The sequence below is a fragment of the Scomber japonicus genome, chromosome 8 (assembly GCF_027409825.1).
Source record: "Scomber japonicus isolate fScoJap1 chromosome 8, fScoJap1.pri, whole genome shotgun sequence".
In the NCBI taxonomy this organism is placed as follows: Eukaryota; Metazoa; Chordata; class Actinopteri; order Scombriformes; family Scombridae; genus Scomber; species Scomber japonicus.
In genome coordinates, this window is record NC_070585.1 from 7,320,109 (window position 1) to 7,343,896 (window position 23,788).

Below are 23,788 nucleotides of genomic sequence, written 5' to 3' on the forward strand. Positions count from 1 at the left end.
TTGCTCTGTCACATAGAAACATACACACACACACACACACACACACACACACACTGGCTTTTGCTTTATGATCTGCAATATCAGATGTGAGGTTCAGATGCAGAGTTCACTCCCAGTCACTTCACACCTCAGGTACAGTTCAGTTTTACATTACAGAGAACATCACCACATTCTGCTGCATGTGTGTGTACATAAGAAAGATAGTGAGATCAAGAGATGTACGTACATGAAAAATGGTATATGCACTATATATCCATAGGACAGTTTATGTACATCAGAAAGAGCTACGGTAAACAAAAATAGGCAGAGAGGTAGGGGTTATTCCGTACTGGTAGGTCATGGGAAGGTGAGAAAATTCCAGCATCTGAGGATACTATAATAGTACAGTATGTTTGTGTGTTGGGTTGATGTGATAAGAATACAATGTATGATTCAACCCAGCTCAAAGACTTTATGTGCTAAGTATGCTGTGTGAGTAATTCCCTCAAGTATCCTACTCAATGTTTAAAAGAAATCTTTGATATTTCAAAATTGATTGGTTTCGTTCATCAGCAAATACCTGCATTATTTGAAGAAGGTGTGTATTTTATAATTTTTCACTCAAACCAAAGGGCACAATGAGCTGCGGCATTAATTTCAATTACACTTTTCAATGTGATCTCATGTGATTGTGTATAAATATAACACCACTTTTAAGGATATTTCGTGGTTCGTACGCATGTTATGCTTTTCAGATGTCATTTAATGCGGTTAGTTAGGTTTATGGACAAAAACCACTTGGTTAAGTTGAGGGAAATGTTCAGTAAAATGCGGTCAAAGTGTTCCCACTGTGACATTTTAATGCAAGTTTTGCAACTAACTAGTCATCCACCCAACCCACCTACTCCTAATAAGGACTCACCTTATAAAAAAAAAAGTCACATTATATTAATGTCATTTGAAATGTGTCACTTACCCTTTCAACTAAAGAAAAATTCATTGTCATAACAGGCATAGTATCTTAAGAAATGTACGTTATTCATATGCCATTTTGGTGATACCAGGCACTCTTTTTTACGAATGCATTTACTCATTTCCCATTATTCTTAATAGAACTGACATTGAGCCACTGTGTTACACGCAACAAGCAAAAATACATATGTGCTACTCAATTTTGTGAAAATGAGAAGACATTCAAAGTAGTATACATTTTCATCAGTGCACAGTGCTGCAATAAGCAGACAGCTATGGATAGAAAGAATAGTATCATTATCTTGGTGATAAAGTGGTTAGAGCGCATGCCACATAATCACAGTATGGCCAGGGAGCTATGCTGCAGGTCATTCCCCTCTCTCTGTCCCTGTTTTTGTCCCAAAATAAATCTTTAAAACAAAGAATGTTTCACATTCAGACTGGAGTAGTTTCAAGGCACTTTTTTTTGTATTGTCTCGCCAAGCAAGGCTAGCCATTTCCCACTGTTTCCAGTCTTCGGGCTAAGCTAGGATAAACATATTCTGGAAAATTGATATTCATCTTCTAAGCTGACTCTGAAGTACCAAACTAGCAAGCAACAGAGCCTGATGATACTTTGCAGGTATGTTGCTCAGAATGTGATCGAAATGTGAGGATTTATTTGAGATTTATGAAAGTAAATCTGATTGAATGTATTTTCCCTTTTTGAGCTGGTGATAAAAACTACAGAGCAAGAAAGATGTTTGTCATAAATCTGTGCTAAATTAAATTCAAAAGTTTAAGTTCTTTTTAGATTATAATCTTAAATTCAATGGCATTTATTGAGTGCTTAAAAATGAGATCCTCTTACAGTGTTATATGCAGTTTTACAAGTGACTTGCCATCGAAGTCTACAACCTGGATTCATCTATATTCTATTGTCTGTTTTTACACATTCTGTATATCTTGTTGGCCCTGATCCCAAACACATTAGAGAAATGAAAAAGAATAGCTACAACCATACTGCACCACCACCAACATTTGTATTAAACATTATGTTTCACTGAACCTCAATACGTATTGGCAGGCTGAGGAGAAAATGGCAGAAAGTTTATTCTTACTGGACAGAAGCCATTGTATGGAGGTCCAACTTAGAGGCAAGGAGAATTTATTTCCTACTGTGAGTATGACATACAGTAGAAATATTGTACTTTGCTGGTTAATTTTTAATGCTCTCAGTTTAACCACAATAAAGCTTAGAGTGCCCGTGGGTGTTCAGCAGAGAGGGATCTGGTCATGCTTTATGAGCTGAATGGCTTGTTCCAAGACAGTCATCTGCTGGAGAGACATTTAAGAGGGCAGAGTTCTTTTTTTCTTTTTTTTAAAGAGAAAAACTGTTTCAATATTACATCCTCATGTTGATCTTCTTCACTCTTGTAGTTAGACCAGTGTGTCAGTTACATTAATTTTATCTGCACTTACAAAAGTCACATTCAGCTTATTGTTTGTTGTCATGCTGACTGAAATGAAACCAATTTTCTTAGAAATATTAATTTTTAAGTGGCTCAACCTGGCGACCCACCGAAAAATAGTGCCATGGGACTACCAAGGAAGGAACATGTGTATTAGATATGTTATTCATATACTGTATATGGTAACTTTTGAAGGGGTAAGCTCAGACAAAGAAGTTAATTGTCGTTCACATCAATAATGATGACCCAGCATGGTGTTAAAACTCTTTGAGCAATCTCTGTGAGCTGATTAACACACTTTTCAAGACCCTGATCCTGTCGCCCATGTTTTCCTGTGAACTTTAATATGTCTGTGGCTGTGATGCTCTGCAGCACATGGAATTTCAGGCTACATTACCGTTTTCCGGGAATGTCAGATAAGTCTCACAACAGGGGATTCACTGCTCAGTACACAGAGAGATGATACACCTGCCCTGTATGTGGTCTACACTCTACTGGCTGCCAGCCTGAAACTGCCATTCCATTTAGCATAAACGTATGTTTCGTGTTCAGTCTAACCCAGGATCCAGTATATAGAGATATATGTGTACACCTGAGAGTATCTGATTTTTGATCAGCAGATAAAGAAGTCACAGAGTTTGGGGTCCAGGCCTAGGCTGAATATTTACTGTGTTAGTTTGTTTGGTATGACTGTATTGAATGCTGAACTATAGTGGATGAACAGCATTCTGATGTAGGTATCCTTATTTTCCATATGGGAGAGGGTGCGGTATAAGGCGGTCCAGGGGCCGTGCTCTGTACATCTGTTGGGTTAGTATGCAAGCCGAAAGCGGACCGATGTGGAGGGAATAATTAATTTAATGTGTCCCAGTATGAACCTCTTGAAGCACTTTATAATGACAAGTGAGAGTGCAACAAACATTTGAAAACATCTATAGAAAAACAAATCACCCCTGCATCATAATTCATGTCTCTTCTTTATGTTTAGTATGTTCCAAAGACAGTGTCACACTATCACATCCTTGTACCTTCAAGCTTCCAATAGTAGTATCATATTATTGATGAAGTGATGATTGGTTGGAATGTACAGGACAAACTATAACACAGTGAAATGGATTATGTTGCAGAAACAGTTTGACAAGTCTATGGATATTTTGATATGTTTTGCTGTGACTGTGGGTTGTTATTGAATACCATTGTAACAGCTGTGAATCCAAACTTACTCCAACTGAGATCCTCTACAAAGATACAAGATATACACATTTTTTGAAACCTTTACAATTCAAACTAAAATGAGGAGTTGTATTTCGACTTTATTCAAACATCCGCAGCCTGTAAATTGATTTACCTGGTCTGTCTTACAGTATTTGCTGTGTCTGGTTAGATGGATCAATGAACAGAACTTTAATGTTTTGAAATGTCAGAAACATTTCCTGTTGGACTAAAACACCACCTGTCTGTGTCCTTTTAAAAAGGAACATGAACTTGAAATGTTTTGCAGGAGGAATTAATTGATAAAGCACCGACTTTGCCAAACTTTATCATTGTTTCTAATATGCAGTCTGACCTCAGATATCCGCAGCCTGAACACCACAGCTGAGAACAGCTTGAGTGTATATTCTTTCTTCAGCATTGCAGAGGTAACACTGAAACCTCTGTATCTCTTTAATTAGAAAAAGGAATTAAAGTCGCAGGTTAGATTGGTGTTTAAGTGACTGATAAGACCTCTTGTTGCACCTTGCCAACCTCTGCAATCACAGCTATTTAAAACCCTCTTATGCTGAAAGGAAACTCGGATCAGAAGCCAAGAGACATAAATCAGGTCAGAAATACCAAAAAGAGGAGAGAGCGTAACAAAGAAACTGAGAAAAATGGAGAGAGAGAGAGCAGACATAGAGGACAAAGCTGTCCACAGAATGAGTCCCAAAAAAAGACAAAAAGAAAGAATGAGAATCATATATTAGAGGGGAAACTCTAGTCTCATCTAATATGCATCATGTAATAGAGATAAAATGAGGGAAAGAAAATGCTGAAAGAGAAAAACAGATAGGTGAACAGGTACAGGTGTTCATGTGGAACTTTATTTGAAAGAGAGAGACATTAAGGGGCAACAGAGAGACACAGATCCAACCTCACTGTACAGTCCAGTGGCTGACTGCTGCTGACTGGAAGAAAAGGAAGAAGAGGACAGAACTTTCCGACCTCTGAGAAACAACAGATACATAAAATTGAATTAGTAATGCGATGGACCATCTGTTCTTTTTCTGACCTCTTGTCTAAGGTTTGAAGCCTCAATAAGGAGCTGTTTCATGTTGCCCCCTGCTGAAATGATTTCACCACCAGCCTTGGTTATTTATAGAGATTTCTTTGATTGACGTAACTTTACTGTCCTGGTCACCTCATCTTTTCTGCCTCCGGGTTCCTCAAAGCGCTAATGACCTTTGACTTTCCCACTCCAGTCAGAACAAAGCCCTCACTTACCACAGTAGACTAATTTTTTTATGAAGGCCCTCATGTCACCTTGTCCAAACTAAATTACATTCACTCGCAAGCCCTCAAAAATCCTCCGCCTCCGTCCTCAGATTTAATCTCATCTCTGAGCACTTCTCGCATGAGTGTCACAGAAATAAGGCCACAATGGCACTCATCCATGTGTCTACAAGTGCTAGTGTATATTGGGATATAATGGGATCTTGGAATTGAATCTCATTCTGCTGTTGGGCTCATTGTAACATGGGGCAGTACATATCAGTGAGTATGTGGTGGCTATAGGCTAATCTAGAGATATACACACAAGCTGTCGATGGCTTTGGTGGCATCAGTTGTAAAGTTGCACTTTGAAGCTGGAGTATTTGTCAGGGGGTTCAATTTTTAACTCCTTTTTGTGTGACTTTAGACAATACATATGCTAGGGAAATCTCCAACCAAAACAACCAAATACTGTCAGTGGTTCAGTTTAACCTTCCATAATAAATATATTTACAAAAACAACTTATGGAATGGAATGGATTTATTTGTCATTATAACAAGTACAAGTACAAGTATATTGAAATTGTAGCAATCACCCGTCCGTACATTTACAACATACAATACATAACAAGACAGAACTGGATGACTGAGCAAGGACTGAGGGGAAAAAGAGGGGAAACAAAAACGAGGAGAGAGGGGGATAAAAAAAAGCAGCACCCAGACTGTGCTCTCGTGAGTACAGTGTGGGAACGGGGAAAAAACCCCAGCAACATGAGCACATATTAGCACATTTTACAACATTAAACACCAAAACAAAAGCAAAAAACTTTGTGGACAAGTTATGTTGGTGGCAGGTTTTGAAGGTAAAGGAATGCCTGTGATAAAAAAAGACTTAAGCAGAGAGACCTAGGAACTACAGGTCATGAGGAAGTCACACAATATTTTGAATACTTCTGGGCATATCTTAAGAAATGAATTTTCATTATTGCCTTCAGGGCGTCGCTATGCCGAACCCGCTTGTAAGAGTAACCGTTTTTCCAAGTCCTTTATCCCCTCTGCTGTCTGACTACTGAACAAATCTATATGAGGTCCAGTTGTATCTGTATGTTATTGCATTGTGCAGTTGGATACTGTAATGTATCTGTATCATTCAGAGCTTGTATAGGCTACCTCTTAATGAACTGTTTATTGGACTAGGGCCTGCAGACTTTGCACACAGATTTTGCACTTTTTGCACACAGCTGCCGACTCTTCTTCTCTCTTCTTCTGTGTTTTATCTTGTTGTTTATGAGTATGTTGTGGTGCGAGCTGTCAAATGAATTGCCCTCCAAGGGATTAATAAAGTTGTCTTGAATCTTGAATCTTGAAAAAGATAATGGGCCTCATGCAAGAACATTTTTATTCTAAAACCTTTACAACTTCTTTTTTCTGTGAGGTTTACTAATTTTTGCACGTTGAATTCGAAAAAAATCTCCCGTTCACCCGTTCATGCGGAGGTACCCTTGCGAGACCTGTTCATTGACATGATCCATGCTACCTAAAATCTCTATATAAGACTCGAAGTTCCACTCACACAGTTTGTGGATGAGTTTATTTCCCATAAATGTTACCAAGGGGGTTATGTGACAATCATACAGTATTAGATAGAGAGAGCAGTATACCCTATTATACCCTATAATATTATTATTATATTGTATCCCACAGAAGGTGTTGTCACACTATCAGCTGCAACGCAAAATAATACTGAACAGAGATCTGCACGGAGGAAGCTGTCAGAGTGGGAGACGTTTTCTAGAAACTACTGAAATGTGAGAGCTGCTGGACCAAAATATGCCAATATTTATCATAAAGTCTAAAAAACTTTAAAAAACTTTAAGCTATCATGATGATGGTGATATGGTATATATATGGTATATATATTTTATTGTAGTATCATATTTAAAGTCCAAATTCATTCATATTAAGACATTATACATAATACATATATAAATATACTTTTTGATATTTTTGAGCAGTGGGCTATCCAGCAGTCTGACAGAATTTTATCTGACCCCTCACATTTTGAACTCTGGACATGTGTTAATGAAATCTGGTAGCAGGTACAGGGTCCTTTTGTGCAATGATGTCACACTAATTCTATCATTGATCTTGAAAGACAAAGAGGATCATTTACATAACCAGAAGAGCTCACTATTATAATTAATGTTGTGGTTTAACAGCCAACATCTTTATTGGACTCTAGGTGGCCAGTACAGCAAACATAGTTAGGAAAGTAGTTAGCTAGTAGAGAAAGAGTAGAACATAGTGAAACACTGAGCGAGCTGAAGATCCAGATATTTTCACAGGAGTTGGTGGAATCAAAAACAATGTCAATCATTTATAAATTATGTTTCTATCAACTATTGGTTTTCATCCACTCTTCCCAACATGTGGTGTTCAAATGATAATTGTCATTGTCTCAAATAATTTGCACTCCAGAATCTTTCCATGTACCTCTTGGTGACTGCAGAAGTGCCTCTGGTTTTGGAATCATTGTGCTAGAAGACATAAATATACAGTTTTAAAATTACGGAAATGGGCCACTGTAGGCACTGCTGGCCTTCTTCTGGCCTAGACAAAATGGATGTGATCCTGTAATGGCCCACATGTAAAATAGCAATAGGTATGTGTATTCAGGATTTGGGCCAGTTTTGGTTTATCATTTTTTTCTTGGTTGACATACGGCATTGATATTGCTTGCTTGTGGCCCAGATCTGGGAAATATAGCAGACCATCCAGTTGACTGTTTCTTGGTATGTGAGCTGGATGAATGTGCCAAAAGTGTTGGGTGTAGGCTATTTTCCTATCCTGTTTGTTAACCATACACAGACAACCTATGTCAGTACATGGGTTGGGATGCCTATTGCTGTATTTGATAATTTGCTTAAGCTAGTCCTGCTGTTTTTCTGGTGAAGTCTCATTATTTGTAGGATAAACATCTGAAAATATTAGTTTTTCAACCAACTTACATACTGTACTTCAAGCTTTGTTATGTAGACTACTACTCAGTGGCCCTTAATAGGTAGACAACATGAGAGAACAATGTTTGCTTATCTGTGACTGAATGGAGCCAAAGTCAGTTTTTAGATAAGGACTTTAAAATCTCATCTGAAAAATGAAAATGGGCTGCTTTGTACTGTTGGAGATTACATTTAGGTTTATTTCGGAAAACGACAGCTATACAAATCACACACAGATCAAATCATATCCCCAAATTACCTCATCTGTCAATCATTCCCCTTCCATGTTTACACTCTGCAATCAATCTGTGGCTTTTTGCACCACTCCCAACATTAACTTATCTCAGCAAGTTTCAATACTTTCCCATCTGCTCTCTGTGTAAATGTCTGTCTCTTGTTGTGTGTGTCGGAGTAAAATTTCTCCCTTGATCATCCCTCAGGTTAACAGGCTGGTTCTCGCTGTCCTTTTAGTTTTATTTCATGTCACATTTCCCACCTGCAGTGACCATTTCACATCCCTGCCAGCATGTATTGAGGTTAATTAAAACAGGGGTGCCAGATGGTGCAAGTGATAGAAATCCATTGGTTTTGGTGCAAACAGGTGGTTGCTCATATGCAAATGGACCCAGAATGTAATCACCTATTTTGCCCTAAAAACAAGCAAAACATTAGCATGTGTGAGACAAGACATTTTAGAAATCCTAGCACTGATTTGTTACAGAGCCAGTTTATTTTCTCACTTTTAAATTGAGTTTAAATGGAGATTGGGAGCACTGCAAGATAGTACATACCCTCAAGTATTAAAAAAACACTGTGGGCCATTACATATTGATAAATTACTAATGATATGAATTCATTGGAAAGCTTAATCGCAGAAAAAAAGATACAAAATGTGAGGGTGGAATGTAAATGGGTGATTTAAATAGACAGACCAGGTTAATCAAGTTGAAAGCTCTTATCATTTATTTCACTCAGTGATTCCAACTTCATTCGCAGCGGAAAAGTGATGAAATAGAAGTGAGAGAAGTCAGATTTTTATAGTCTAAAAAGCAAGGTAAGCCAAATGGGAAAAAAACTAGGCTCGCAAAGATATCTGATGGTATTTTCTAAACAAGAACTGGTGTTCATTTGGTGCTCATGTCAAATACAGTGGGAAAACAGAATAAACACAAACGCCAACAGAGTAGAATAAATAAGCTGAACATCTTGCTTGCAAAGAATGCAGTATATTATTTGTAGGGTTTTGATGTGCTGAATACAGTCTTAAGAGACCTCAAAAATGTTGTTATCTGAAACAAGAATGATGTTTGTTACATTACATTCACTTGCTCTGTAAGTGCAGAAAAAAAATTGTGTCATGATCGAAGGATCCCTTTTCGGGAGGCCTCCACTGAAAAAAATAACATAACATCTTTACTGCTGTTGGGGTAACTTCAAAATTTGAGGGTGTTAGGGGCATGTTCAGAAAAACAACCAGACAGCAACTTCAACAGCTGTGAACAAGCTGATAGGACTGGTTTGCTCTAGTCCCAGAAGGTCTAGCGAAATACACATCTGGCAGCACCTCATGTTTACTTGCTGTGAAAAGGTCAACTCAGTGTACCCGAGTAGAATGCAGCTGGCTCCGGAGAAATCCCCTCTGGCCAAAAAAAGCTCAATATTCGTGGTTGAGAGTGTTATTTGTATTTTTAAATGTTTTATTTTGGATGTCACCACAATGAAAAACCAAAGAAACAGACCAAATAAATATCATTTCCTTTCAGTTTCACCTTGATGAAGAAGCACATTATTTGTCAGCAGGCATCAACCGCATCTCATACTGAGTAGTAGCCCTGTGCATATTGATGAAGTCTAAAGATGTCAATTTCGAATGCAAATGGACCATAATAATTTCTGACAAATCATCATACAATATGTTGATGCAGAAAGCTAACAGACATCTTTTATTTATTTGATACGGAATCTAATCTACAGCTCCCTTCGTTTTCATTCTTTTCATTCTATGCTCTTATCCTACATCTCCTACTTATCTTCCATTCCTTATCCCTTGACTCTCTTTTCTTCTCCATTTTTCTCTTCCTTTCACCACTTGGTCATCACTTTCCTCTCTGGTTTTTCCCACTCTTGAATGGAGTTGTGAATGTGAATTTTATGGAGTCACTGGGTCTTCTGTTAAGCTCTTCCTAAACCCTGGGAACAGGAGATAAGGAGCTGGAGGAGGTAGATCCCTCCTCAGGGTCTTTTCTTGCACACTCGCTCAATCTCAAACCCTATGATCTCTCCCTATTTTTTTTTCCTGATCTTTTTCTCTCCATCTAATTTTCTCACTCATTTCTCTGAAACACAGAGCATCTCTGTTGCATGTTTTCGCCAACTTTTACTTCCTGTCTCTTCATATCTCTGTATGTGAGTGACATTGTTTCTTTTTCTGTCTCCCCCTCCTTCCCCACGTCAGTCTCCTCTTGTCTCTCTCAATTTCTGTTCGTCTCCCTGCCTCTCTCTATCTTTCTCTCTGATCATGGCAGTGCCCCCGTGCTGTAAGCTGTGTGATGCTTCAAAAGAGCAACAGTAGCTGTACTTTTCTCCCGATGGCGACGTCTTTCTTGCTGAGCGCAAAGGATGTTGGAGCAAAAGATTTGTCGAGGGAAGAGGGGGCAAGACAGAAGAGAGCAAAGATATTGAGAAAAAGATGAAAAGACAAAGAAAAATATTAAAGGCGAAACTTTGCAAGACAAGAAAAGAAAGGAAATCTAGAAATGGGAGCAAAAAAGAAATCTGACACTCTCTTGTGACGATGTGTTTGAGGATCACAGCTTGTGTGGCGCTCAATGTCAGAAAGGCGATTGAATAGAGTTGTCTCTCTTTCAGAATACAACTGAATAAGTCATAAAAGAGAATTATTTCATATAAGGCTATCTGGAGTTCAACATGATGCAATCACAACACTATAACGTTGTATGATTTTAATATTTCGGTTCTCAGACTTGTAAATGCAGATATCACAGAATAGGCGTGGCACTCTTGGTCTTGATTTATACAGTACATCTATCACCTCTGACATGTGGAAAATTTCAATTCATGTGCAACTATCAAATTGAAAGGAGCATCAATGTGGGGACACATTCTGATTAGCTGAATATAAGACTGCTTATCATATCTGAGCTGATCAAACATAACTTGAAAGATGGCTTTGTGTAAGTGTTGCTACCTACTGTATCTTACAACAGGTGTAATGTATCGCAGTGCAGGTTTTATTGATAACAGCTGATGCCTAGATCCTATACAGTTGTTCTGGTGCCACTGCCTGTCTTACATGTATGCTGGATCTTCATAGGTACTTTTTTTATGTAAAGCATCTTAGTAGTGCAACAAAGGTGTTATAATTAACATGAATGATCCAGTCCAGCAATAATAAGTATTAGGGGGTATCTTGATTTTGATTCTAAAGTCTAAATGAGTGTTCGATTTCGACCTTTGAAATCAAAACTAGAATCGATGATTCTCCCAGAATTTTTTTCCAGTACACCCCTGCCTACTTGCGTCTGTCCAGTGCAGTGTTATTCAAAAATAACATAGTGTAGCTTACTGGTAGCCTACAGCTGTATTATCACCATGGCCAGTGCTGAGCAAAGTCCAGAACTAAAGTGATAACCATTCAATCACTGAAAAATGTCATTCTTACATGAATCTCCAAATCACAGCATACATTTTTCGATGGTGTTCCTCATGGTTTTGGCCTATTAATATGGTATTTTGGAGGGATTATTTTTTATCAATTCCTGACTGATCAGAAATCAGTGTAGCAGATGGTATCAACCAAAAAACTGCTGCAACAACTTTTGAGACATAATTGAGCATGGGACTAGCCATCATATACTTCCATCATAATGTTCTAATCCCCTAAATACTAAGAACATACATTCACATTTAAAAATTTGCATAGGCGCCTAACCAAAACATGTTTATTACAGATTTATGACAAGAAACACTTGATACACAGTGCTGAGCTGCATCTCACATTAAATTGCTTTCAAATGATACCACTTCTGTGTGGCATACTGTTGATCTGCTATCTCCCCAAAAAGATCCCCTGTCCCCCTCAAAAATAGGGTACACATACTTGCGCCTACATAGCCTATCACACTTGCTTTTTCTGTCCACAAGCCCAGGAGTTTTTATTAAGCACAGGAAATTCAAATCAAATCCACATAATCTTGAGTTCCTATACCTGTGCCTGAACATTTAGAATCTAATATGTCCCCTGCTTCTCTTAGACTCAGGCTTTAAAGCAATACTCCAAAGTTTGACATTGGGAAGTTTGAACTTGGCTGAGAAGTTAGGCAGAGCTGACATTTCCCATAGCTTTGCTGCTGTGAGGTGAGTGTCAAAGACAGAATTGTTCATTAGTAAGACAGTCAGTGGCTACTCGGGACAGCTTGGATTATGGTAAGAGGCTGGAGGGGAGAGAGAGAGGAGGTGGTTTAAGAGCTGGCAGAGGAAAGATGAAGAGCAAAAATGTGTAGTTGGCTGAAACACCTCCACTCGACCAAAGTATATGTATGTGAGTGCTGTCCTTTAAGTTAATGAAGGTGCTTTATTAGCCAACATACATGCTGCACTACAATTAGTTGACCATGATACTATATTCTACTCATCACTGCTGCCAGATAATTACAAAAGCAGGACCTCTCCAACAAAATTCATAAGCATAATTTCTTAGTTCAATGCAATGATTATTGGAGTTTGCACCACTGACTCACACACTCCCTCCCTTTTCTGTTCTGTTTATCTGAAGCAGATATACTAAACTGTCATGCACATGGAGAATGTCAACCTTTATCTTGTGTAGTTTGTCATTACTCGACACCTGTTTGTGTGGTTCACTCCTGTTTTAATTTACCAATGCATTCTCAGCTCAACAGCATCAAATCTTTTCTGTAAACATGAACAAATACACTGTTTGAATGTCAGCTTTAGTCCTTACACCACCCAAAATAAATTAAAACTAAGTTGATTCAGAGAGCTGCCCAAATATAACTGGGATGTTGGAAACCAAAGCAGTAATCTGCAGAGTAAAATGTTTACTGGCTTTTATCTCTGGAAAAAGACAATAATTGATCAATTGGAGAAGAAGTTTTTTTTTTAATTTTATTTTCATTTTTTTATGACTGATGACTTTAAAAAAAACAAAAAAACTTTTACAATATTTTAGATTTTTGGAAGGCCATGAAGAACGATTTTCAGTTCATCAAAAAAGTTATGGCAAACCATAAGGTGGCTCAGGAAGGGCAAGCAGAACAAGCTTAGATAAGGTTATTTTCAGCAAGGGTGTAGAACTGCTGAATTTGACTGGGGACATTGTCAGGTGGTGGAAGGAACATTTTGAGGATCTCCTAAACCTGCCCAAAACCCTAACCCTAATCCTCTTCAGAGGAGGAAGAGTTGGACGACTCAGGGGATGCCTCACTCATATCCGTGACAGAGGTTTTTTAGAAATTAAAAATAGGGCTGGGTATCGTTAAAAAAATTACGATACCAGTACCAATCCAAGTACCCTTAAAGTGATACTGATACCAATTGAGTACTTTATTGATACCCATTACACATTTTGAGCACTTGCTTTTTTCCTGCTTAACAGGCATGTAGTGTAGCCACACTTCAGAGTGTTTAGATGGCATCTTGGCTGCTGAACTGCTAAGCATGCTAACTCAAATTCACCACGACTTCACCACCACAGATGGGTTGTAGGTGCTGTGGCAGTAGGCCAATCACATGTCACATTAAATCAAAAAACACTTGCGTTGATTGGCTGTGAGTCCATACAAATAGTCATATTTTCTAGCTAGATGCAAAAAGGATCAATTGCAGGTATCATTTGACGGGAGACATTTCGATACTACTTGGTATCAATTTATTTCAGTTGATACCTTAAAGCTATTGAGTACTGATAGCCAGTCTTATGGGGCTTCTCCAGTAAACAGTTCTAGCACTACTCGGTTCGACTCAACTTGACTCTACTCATTTCACAGCCGTGCTATGACGACCCCGCCCACGTTGAGTAGGTACTATGAAGTTATGGAAAAGGTCGTTCCTGGTACCGCACCGTTGAGTCGAGCTGAGTAGTGCTACAACTGTTTAATGGAAAAGCGCCATTAGTCAAAAAGCTCCTCAGTGGTGAGACACCAGGTGTAGATGAGATTTGCCGGGGCAGACCCAGAACATGCTGGAGGGACTACATATGAAATCCCCCATGAGGAACTGGAAGGTGTTACCGGGGTGAAGGATGTTTGGGTTTCCCTACTCAGTCGGATCCTACCATTACTTGATATCAAAGAAGCTGCAGAAAATGGATGGGTTTTTTATTTCTATTTTTTATTATTAACTTTCAAGTTACAATGCGTTGCGCCTCTGTAAAAATGTTGTTTGTTGTCCCAATTGTCCCAATTCCTAGCTCAGGCTGGGCCAATGGCTGTTTGCAGCGGCGGTCCCGTGACCAAATTGGCCCAGCCAATCAGGTTCCTGGATTTGTCGCAATTTCGAGAATCCAACTATTGGCAACCAATAGGAGAGCCGGATTTGTCCCAATTCTCCGCCATCTTTTCTGCACGCTCTGCTGCTGTCATTCTGCCTTCGGATTTGACAGGAGAGGATTTGGTAAGTGTAAAAATCACTTAAAACTTATCTACAGTGCTTAATTTAGTAGCCGAATATTATGCCGTGTAAAATAAAAATATTACGGTTTAATTTTGCTTCCCGTTGTCACATTATTCCACCTTTACTCTTAAATAGCTTTATTGCTAGCTGAGGTTTTGCCGTTAATGACGGCGCGGTCTTGCTAGGACCCGCTATTACTTGTAAAGTGCACATAATGTCTTTCTTCCATCGGTTAAATTAATTTATTTATTTATTTTTACATATGTGTTTGTAACAGACTTATAAATGTGTACTTGGCGGCTAATAGCGACCGCGTTGACACATAGAAGACATGACAGGTGCCATAAAGCATGTAAAAAATCAATGAATATTTATTGAGTGCATTATATTTTTACACCTGTCACATATAAATCCTCTAGAGACATTATTAAACCTATATAAACCTATGTTGTAAGTTGCTGTATTACTTTCTCACACACACACACACACAGCACTTTTCACACACACAGTGACACTTAAAAGAGAGAAATTATGAGTACAGCTGAACACTAATGTAACTGTGTTGTCTTCTTGAATTTATACACATCATTTTTGAAAGTATAAATGTAAGTACTACATGTTGTGTCTTCATCACCATTTGCATTTCATATCTGTACTTATCATAAAGCTGACGTTCATTTTGTCTGCTTAGATGGAGCACCCAACTTTTAGGAGAGCCCCCAACGGGACTCTCCTATTAAAGGCTTCACCTGAAGCACAAGCCCTGGCCCCCCAGCACGCAGTTGGGGGTACAGGGCCAAGAAGCCGGAGGAGGTGGATGTGGAGGCCTGGGCCCACGTCGCCTCCGAGGGTGGCGACACCTCAAACACCACCCTCGTCCTGAGCCGGTGGAACATCCAGTTTGGCAAGTACCAGGGCAAGATCTTCCACTTTCTCCTGGAGAACGACGTGGGCTACACTATCAACCTGGTCGCCTCCCACCAGAAGGAGCGAGAGAGGACTGGGTCTCAGTACCCTCTAATGGCCAACAAGGTAGAGTCAGAGCCTTCAGTCTGATATTTATACAACAGTTATAAGAGTGATGACAGCTTTACTTCTGTGTGAATTTACAGGATGCCCTTGTCCGCTACTCCTCAGCGTACCCTGACTTCGTGGAGGCAGTCAGGTTCCACCGTGTGTTCGAGGAGGTGCAGGCAAAGTCCCTCCAGCCCGGTCAGGAGGGACAGGCACTTGTTGGCTTTGGGGACTTCAAATCAGAGACCCTGCAGAGCCTGTACGAGTCGGAGGACCCGAAGAAAATCAGGTAAAATGTAATAACATGTGAATAGTTATGTAGCTCCTGTGGTGATTAGATTCATCTAACAAGCTGTCTGATTTGCACAGGTTTGTCAATTACCTCCGGAGGAAGGTCCCAGCTCCCGGGACGCAGATGGAGAACGCCGTCTGGTACATCTGGAAGAGAGACAGGTAGAGAGCTGCTCCTGCTGCTGCTGGATTGTCCACCACTGCTGCCGCAACAGCTGCCACAGCTGCCACCAGCACCACCACCAGCATCACCACCACCAGCAGCAGCACAGCCTCTGTCTGGGCCATCAAGAGTGCATCAACGTACGTGTTTTAAAGCTGTGATGTTAGTTGCAAATGAATAGATGCACTCTCTGCAGAAAAGTATTTGTAATGTTGTGACACTGTACATGCTGTTGTGTGTCATTTCTTCTCATTGTAGACCTCTTGGCCCTGTGATCAAGGCCTTTCTGTCCGGGCGGCGTTCTCTGTCTGGGTTAGAAATGCAGGCCAAGGTGTAGAAGCTGTTAACACCAAAACCTGCATTTCCAGGCAAGTTCCAGTGCAGTCTAATCACATCACAGAGTTCAACTTGACTGTTTGTTGATTCCCTCTGACTGTGTGATTGCAGCCTCCTCCAGACCAGCTCTTCCCTCAAAGTCATCTGTGGAGCCTTCAGATGAAGAGCTGGTCAAGGCGGTAGTTGACATAGAAGAGTGTAAGTAGTAAAAATAAAGTGTTAGATGTGGACTATTGTTTATGAAAGAGAGGCTGGGATTCATTTTGACTGCTCTTAATATTTTGCTCTATACACTGCAAATATTTGAGATTATTGAACTTGTTTTAAAAGTAATTTACTGATTTCTACTTTTGAATCCATTCTATATTGTTAAACAGTAAAAGCATGCTGCTGTCTGCAAGTCTCTTATCTTTTTTTTCATCTTATTGAAACAATGTATTTCTCTTTAAGCCTCCCAAGTACAGGCCCCTCTCTCTCTCCCCGACCGCCACATCCACCTCCTGCCATCGCCGCTGCCACCGCAGCACCGCTTGAGGGGGCTGGTGTCTCTGCCGTGCAGGAACCCAACGATGAGGAGCTGCTGGAAGCATCCCAGGAGCAGCACCACCACCCCACGGAACCTCCGGCAGCCCTCATCTCGGACCAGCCCGCAGAGTCACCAGCTCCCTCCACACCAGGACCACCGCTACCACCACCCAGAGAAGACTTGGAGGAGATGCCCGGGCCCGCCTTCCTCCCTCCCCCACCACCTGCTAGCAGTGCTGAGGTAAAGCTGTCTGTCAAACAGTACATGTTACCTGTCAGGTCTCAGAGGTCACTGCTGTCCTCACCCATAAAGTCATTTCCTAAAATATTAAAGTGTTTTGTATGTTTCTCTTGTTCTCCCTCCAGTTGCTGCCTGTGTCCTGGCGGGCAGCTCTCACTGCGGAGCACCAGCAGTGGATTGGTCGGGTGCTGTTTACCAGGAACAGCACGGGGAGGGCTCAGCTCATCAATGAGCTGAACCTCTGGTGGTACCCTCCCCAAGCCCGGCCGATCTACAATCAGCCTCCCCCGTCCCCCGACCCCTTCTTCGCATGTCGGCTGTTCTTGTGGATGCCTCACAGGATCTGGGGTCTGCAGCTGATATGCCCCCAGCCTTTTTGCACAGGGTCCCTGACAAAGGCTTGGCTCTACAGGACCATCCAGAGGATGGAGTGCCGTCGATGCACGAAGAAGGTCGGCGGATGGTCACAGGGCATCATCAGGCAGCTGTCCCCCACTTACAGCTGCCAGTTTCCAGCTGTACTGACGAACAAGTAAGACAGACTTCTTATTGTTATATATACGTATATATAACAATAAGAAGTGTGTTTGTTGTGATAAATGTGTATATAACTTTTGTGTTGTGCTTCTGCAGGCTGTCCTGTGACCTGAGGGTGGTTGGACAGCTGAAGTCCCGCACTCTGGGCAACAGTGCGAATCAGCTGTACAACACCCTGCGGGAGCAACACTCTGACGCCTGGATGCGGAAAGCGATCAGCTACCTCGTCGTGTGCAAGCAGTTCCTGGCCTTGTCCAACATGAGGGGGCATTTTCCACCACCTCCCCAAATGCCCCCTGTGCCATCACCCATCTGGCTGCTGATGGTCTTTGGATATGATGTCCTGACGCGGCTGGATGAGTTCAAGGCCAGGATCACGTCCACCTTTGGATCCATCTTAAAGATGGATTCAACCAAGATGGCAAGTTGTGTCTCACAATTTCATATTTTACACCACAGCTCCGTCTGTCTGCGCGCACGCACGCACACTGACATTAACTTTTGAAATCCCCTCTCTTTCTCTCTGTCCCCCTGCCAGGTGACGAAGAAGCTCGCAGGTGCCGCCTCAGACACGGCCGATTGGGTAACCAATGTCGGTAACGAGCACGGGCAGGTCCTCATGAGCGTCCTCACATGCTCCGAGGGCTCTGAGGGCCTGTCCAGGATGGCGGCCGGTTTGATGAGGCGGTACCAACTCACCGGGGTTCCCCCTCCAGAGGTCATCTACGTGGACCGTGACTGCTGCAAAAGAGATGGCTTATCAAAGACAGCTGCCTTGTTTCAGGTGTGAAAGAGAAACTGTAAATTCTAATGCTCCCAATGACAGTTTAAATGTAATATTAATGATTTAACATATTATTATATTTCTGCATCACAGGAGTGGGGACAACTCGTGGTCAGACTTGACATCTGGCACCTGATTAGACGTTTCTCTGTAGGTGTCACCACCCAAAGCCACGAGCTGTACCCTGCCTTCATGAGGCAGCTGTCTCACTGCATCTTCAAGGTGGACCCCGGAGATGCCAGCCGTCTCACTGAGGCTAAGCGGTCCCAGCTGGAGGGGAGACACGGGATGGTCAGCCTGACTGACGCCGACGTGATCCAGAGGATCACCAAGGAGGAGTACCTGCAGGCGTGCAGCTGTACACCCAGACCGGCAGGCTGACCAAGGGCGGAGTCATCCTGCTGGTTTATCGCTGCGCGACAGACTCCACATCTTTGGAGTCCTTCCACCGCCACCTCAACCGGTTCATCCCAGGTATCTGAATGTGTGCCATGGCTTCGTGATAAAATATATTCTGTGTTCTCATAGAAATGAAAATTCACTTTTTCATGTGAAACCTCCTTCCTCAGGAACAAGAGCAAGTGCAAAGTACTTTCAAGCGTTCCTGGTTGATGGACTGGTGAAATGGAACGCAGACCGCGCAGTAGCAGCTGCACCGCCAGATGCAGCTGAGGGACAACAGATGGCACCTCTGCACTCCTACAGTGGCCACCTCAAGCACGTCCTTAATCAGAAGAGCCAAAGGGTGCTTGGCCTTCAGATGGTTAAGGACTTCCCCAAGCCTGCTGCATACACAAGTACGTGACCTGACAACTTCAAGTGATGTGTCTTCACTTTAGTCTCAGATCATGAATGCAAAACAAAACAAAAAGACAAGTAGCATTTCTCAAATCCTTTGTTTTTTGTTGTGACAGGGGAGCCCATCGGGGTTGAGTACCTGTACCAGCAGACTAACAGGGTGCTTAAGGATGTCAGCTTGGACCCTGACACTCCGGACGAGGCTGCTGCCATCTACGCACTCAAAAACGTCAACGAGGGTATCGAAGTGGATGAGGAGGATCCCACCATCTTTACGCCCAATACTCCAGCAGCCCGGTCAGGTCATCCAGCTGACGCACCCAAGTCTGAGCCATCCGGTCCGGCAACCCCCGACCAATCCGCCCCTCCTGAGGCCCCTGAAGTTCAGGCTGCTCCTGCCTCCTCCTCAGATTCTGAGGTAAGTTAACTGATTCAACTTAATTTTACTGATTATATTATTATTATTAGTAATAATAATAATAATAATGTAGCACTGCAATACCGGGTTGATGCACGGAGTGAAAGGAGCAAGCCGTTCAATGCGCGGAGTGAACGGAGCAAGCCCCTCTTTCAACTCCAGGTGCTAAAAATCAGTTTAATATGTTGTTCTCTTATAAGGGACGTATCAGATATTAAACTGATAAGAACAGATACTACACTTGATCTTAGCCAAAAGGCCGAGAAGCGATAACCGGAAAAGTGTCGGAGTTGAAGGAGTGATCCTCTGCAGCGTCAGTCCCGCTCACGGTGTCACAGAGTCCAATGCGAGGAAGTAACTTGGAGCTGCATTCTATCAAAAGATAAGACGACCGTTTAGTGTTCAAAAGGACATCCGTCTCTACACGAGTCAATGGAGAATTCACCAATTTCTCACCTCAGAAAGCGTTTAGTTTTCTTTCAACAACTTGTCAGGGGAGAGCGCGAACGCAGTCCCCCACTACCAGAAATTATGCAATCGAGATTCCCACATTTGGGGAATTCGCAGAGGTCAGCACAACCGGAGTGCAATGGCTGAGCCTCGCCCTGGGTGAACCACCTTCTTGATCATGGTATCTCCCTTGCCAGGTAAGTATGAGTTGTACAGATCCGAGCCGAGGAAGTCTTTCACAGACACGGCAAACATCATCCAAACACACACGCCGCATGAGGCTGTGGATCTGCAGAGTCACAACTTTGCATGCAGCTTCCTGCTCTATGAATAAGGATTACAAAGGATTGCTGTATATGAGCACAGATTTCTAGAGTGTGCAACCTCACTACAGTGTTGACATAGCTACTCAATTGTACATTGGCAGTCATGGGCAATTCTAGGATCAGGCTCGCATAATAATTAAAGTTGTATCAAATAATTCACAGGAAACAAAGATAATTTACTCGTCTTCAGGGGTGCTTGAACAACCTTGAAATGCATCTAAACTCATCAGTGCTGCTAGACCGGCCTACCTACTCAGTTAAGTCTATTTTTCATATTAAACATAGAGAGAGGGGGGTGCACCGTTCCTGGAGGTACTGCAATACCGGGTCGATGCGTGGAGTGGACGGAGCAAGCCCCTATTCCATCTCCCTGCTCCAAAAATCAATTTAATATATGGTCCCCGGGTAGGGGACGTATCAGATATTAAACTGATAAGAACAGACTTTTTTCTTTCGAAAAAGTTTTATTGACACTCGTTCAAATTATTTCAAACAATGATTCACAGTTTAGATAAAATATTCACATGTGGACATAGTATATACAATGAATTACAATAAATATGTGCAGTATGTAAAACCATATTCAAAACAATAAAACCAATTGTTCTAAAATGGTAATACAGGTTAAATAGTTGTTCATTTGTAAAACATATGTCAGGTGTGATGTGAGTGAGTGTCCATTAAAAGTCCATAAAAAGGGAGTGCATCAGTTAAAAAGGGTTTCTTTTTTTTCAATTCCATCTTTGTGCAGGAGCGCAGTGAGTCCCTACCAAGGGTAACTCATTCTGCTCCCCCAAACATTTGGTCTCTCGGGATGCTGTCGTGGTGGTCAGAGGAGATCCTCGCCCTGATGCTCCTTCCCACCTGCCTCACCCGGAGAGCCAGGCCGCTGCTGCTGTGACCTTTTGCTGTGTGGCTCCGACTCCTTCATCCGAATGGGCACAGAGGCGATTCTTCTTTGTGGCTGTGTCCTAGGCCCGCCGCCTGCAGCTACGGCCGTTTCGACCGTTTGTTTCAGTTGTGCACCCATTTTCTTTTTTCAGCTTTGTAATGCCCCCCCCCCCCCCCTTTATTCATAATTTTCCTGAAAAAATACCTTGTGCACTTTTTACCCTCCTCTATTTCCCGTTCTCTGCTCCTTAAAATGACACCTTTGCTTTTAGTTTCTGATAAAACCGACATCTCTTTTTTGACTTGCTTAATTTCCTCATTAAAATCCATGCCAATCTGGTTTAGGTTAAAATAACGTTGTAGTCGTTTCTGCAGTCCCATCATGCGTCTGTATTCCCTGTCCTTACGTTTCTTACCTGCCTGCCTAAAGAAAGTCTGCGTCTTTCCCTTCACCATTTCCCACCAGTGTGCACGTGTTTCGTAGAAGTCTTGAAGGGTCTGCCACTCTTTGTACCGCTCCCTGAACTGCCTAACTAACTCCCTATCTTCTAAAAGGGAGCAGTTGAGTTTCCACAGACCACTTCCTGATGTCACGCATATATTAAATTCTTTCGAAAAAGTTTTATTGACACTCGTTCAAATTATTTCAAACAATGATTTACATTTTAGATAAAATATTCACATGTGGACACAGTATATACAATGAATTACAATAAATATGTGCAGTATGTAAAACCATATTTAAAACAATAAAACCAATTGTTCTAAAATGGTAATACAGGTTAAATAGCTATTCATTTGTAAAACATATGTCAGGTTTTTATGTGATTGAGTGTCCATTAAAAGTCCATAAAAAGGAGTGCATCAGTTAAAAGGTCTTTTTTTCGATGTCATCTTTGTGCAGGAGCGCAGTGAGTCCCTACCAAGGATAACTCATTCTGCTCCCTCAAACATTTGGTCTCTCGGGATGCTGTCGTGGTGGTCAGAGGAGATCCTCGCCCTGATGCTCCTTCCCACCTGCCTCACCCGGAGAGCCAGGCCGCTGCTGCTGTGACCTTTTGCTGTGTGGCTCCGGCTCCTTCATCCGAATGGGCACAGAGGCAATTTTTCTTTGTGGCTGTGTCCTAGGCCCGCCGCCTGCAGCTGCGGCCATTCGGATCACAGCCACTGGGGGGATCTGCATGTGCTTTCTTACCAGCAAGTTTCTGGAGGTCCATGTGGCGTCTTTGATGGCGGCTAGGGTGAGCCACTGTTTGCAAAGTCTTTTGATGGTATTTTTTGCTGGCTCACCCCATACAGTGTGTCGGAGTTGAAGGAGTGATCCTCTGCAGCGTCAGTCCCGCTCACGGTGTCACAGAGTCCAATGCGAGGAAGTAACTTGGAGCTGCATTCTATCAAAAGATAAGACGACCGTTTTGTGTTCAAAAGGACATCCGTCTCTACACGAGTCAATGGAGAATTCACCAATTTCTCACTTGATTTCTAACCTCAGAAAGCGTTCAGTTTTCTTTCAACAACTTATCAGGGGAGAGTGCAAATGCAGTCCCCCACTACCAGAAATTATGCAATCGAGATTCCCACATTTGGGGAATTCGCAGAGGTCAGCACAACCAAAGGCAAAGGCACACCATTCAGGTGTTCCAGAGGAGCAAGGGTCAAAATGTGGAAATGCTTCACGATGTTGCGTGTCATCCTTGCGCTACTAGGAGATAAATATTCTAGTATGGATTCATGGATGCTTCACTTTATTAATTACCTTCCTGCTAAGTGTCATCTTACAATCCAAAACTTTTTTTATTTGCATTCTTTCAAATGTACCATACAGATAACTTTGGCACAAGTGTGTTGCTATCACCTTAATGGACAAACAAAAAGGCTGCATACACATCCAGCTTATTCCATGAGAAAGTACTGTATGCATTTAAGGACCAACAGAAAGAGAAAGGGTGTGGGAAGAAAGAGAGGAACCAGGACAGACACATATATTTTTTCTCTTTTGTTCACTTTAATGATACATAACGTCAATAGAAATTCTAGTTGTTACCCAGGTTTGGAACAAAGTTGGAAAATCAATAACATCCCTTCCTTGTGTGTAGCCTTGTGTGTAGTGTTGATAGCTAGTTTTGCTTAGCCAAGAAGGAAATTGGCAAGAGAGCTCCCTCCTGAGAATAAGGAACGCAAACACCTTTCAAAATAAAGCACAGAGTAAATCTAACAATGGGGCAATTCAGTGAAGCTATGAATAACAAGGACAGGCACTGAGAGTGCAGCTCAGACAGAATAAAGGAAGAAAGGAAGGGAAATGGGAAATCATGTGAGGTGAAGATAACAGACCTCAGATATATTATTTTATTGTTATATATAACCAACCAATACATTTTAGTAAAAACGTTTGTTTGGAACTCCCAGCCTATGGCTACAGAACATAAGCTAAAAAACACACAAATGAGAGCCAACATCCAAAGCTCATCCAGACTACAAGCAGAACAG

General features: G+C 41.7%; 1 non-coding gene and 2 pseudogenes across 1 annotated transcript; all 3 read right to left on the minus strand.

The window, feature by feature from the left end:
* Positions 1 to 19,696: 19,696 nt before the first annotated feature.
* LOC128363560 (uncharacterized) lies at positions 19,697 to 19,902 on the minus strand (annotated as a pseudogene).
* A 220-nt stretch (positions 19,903 to 20,122) lies between these two features.
* Positions 20,123 to 20,286, minus strand: LOC128363551 (U1 spliceosomal RNA). Its single transcript, XR_008321706.1, has one exon. It is a non-coding gene; the product is annotated as a U1 spliceosomal RNA (small nuclear RNA).
* A 411-nt stretch (positions 20,287 to 20,697) lies between these two features.
* Positions 20,698 to 20,873, minus strand: LOC128363561 (uncharacterized; annotated as a pseudogene).
* Between the last annotated feature and the right edge of the window lie 2,915 nt (positions 20,874 to 23,788).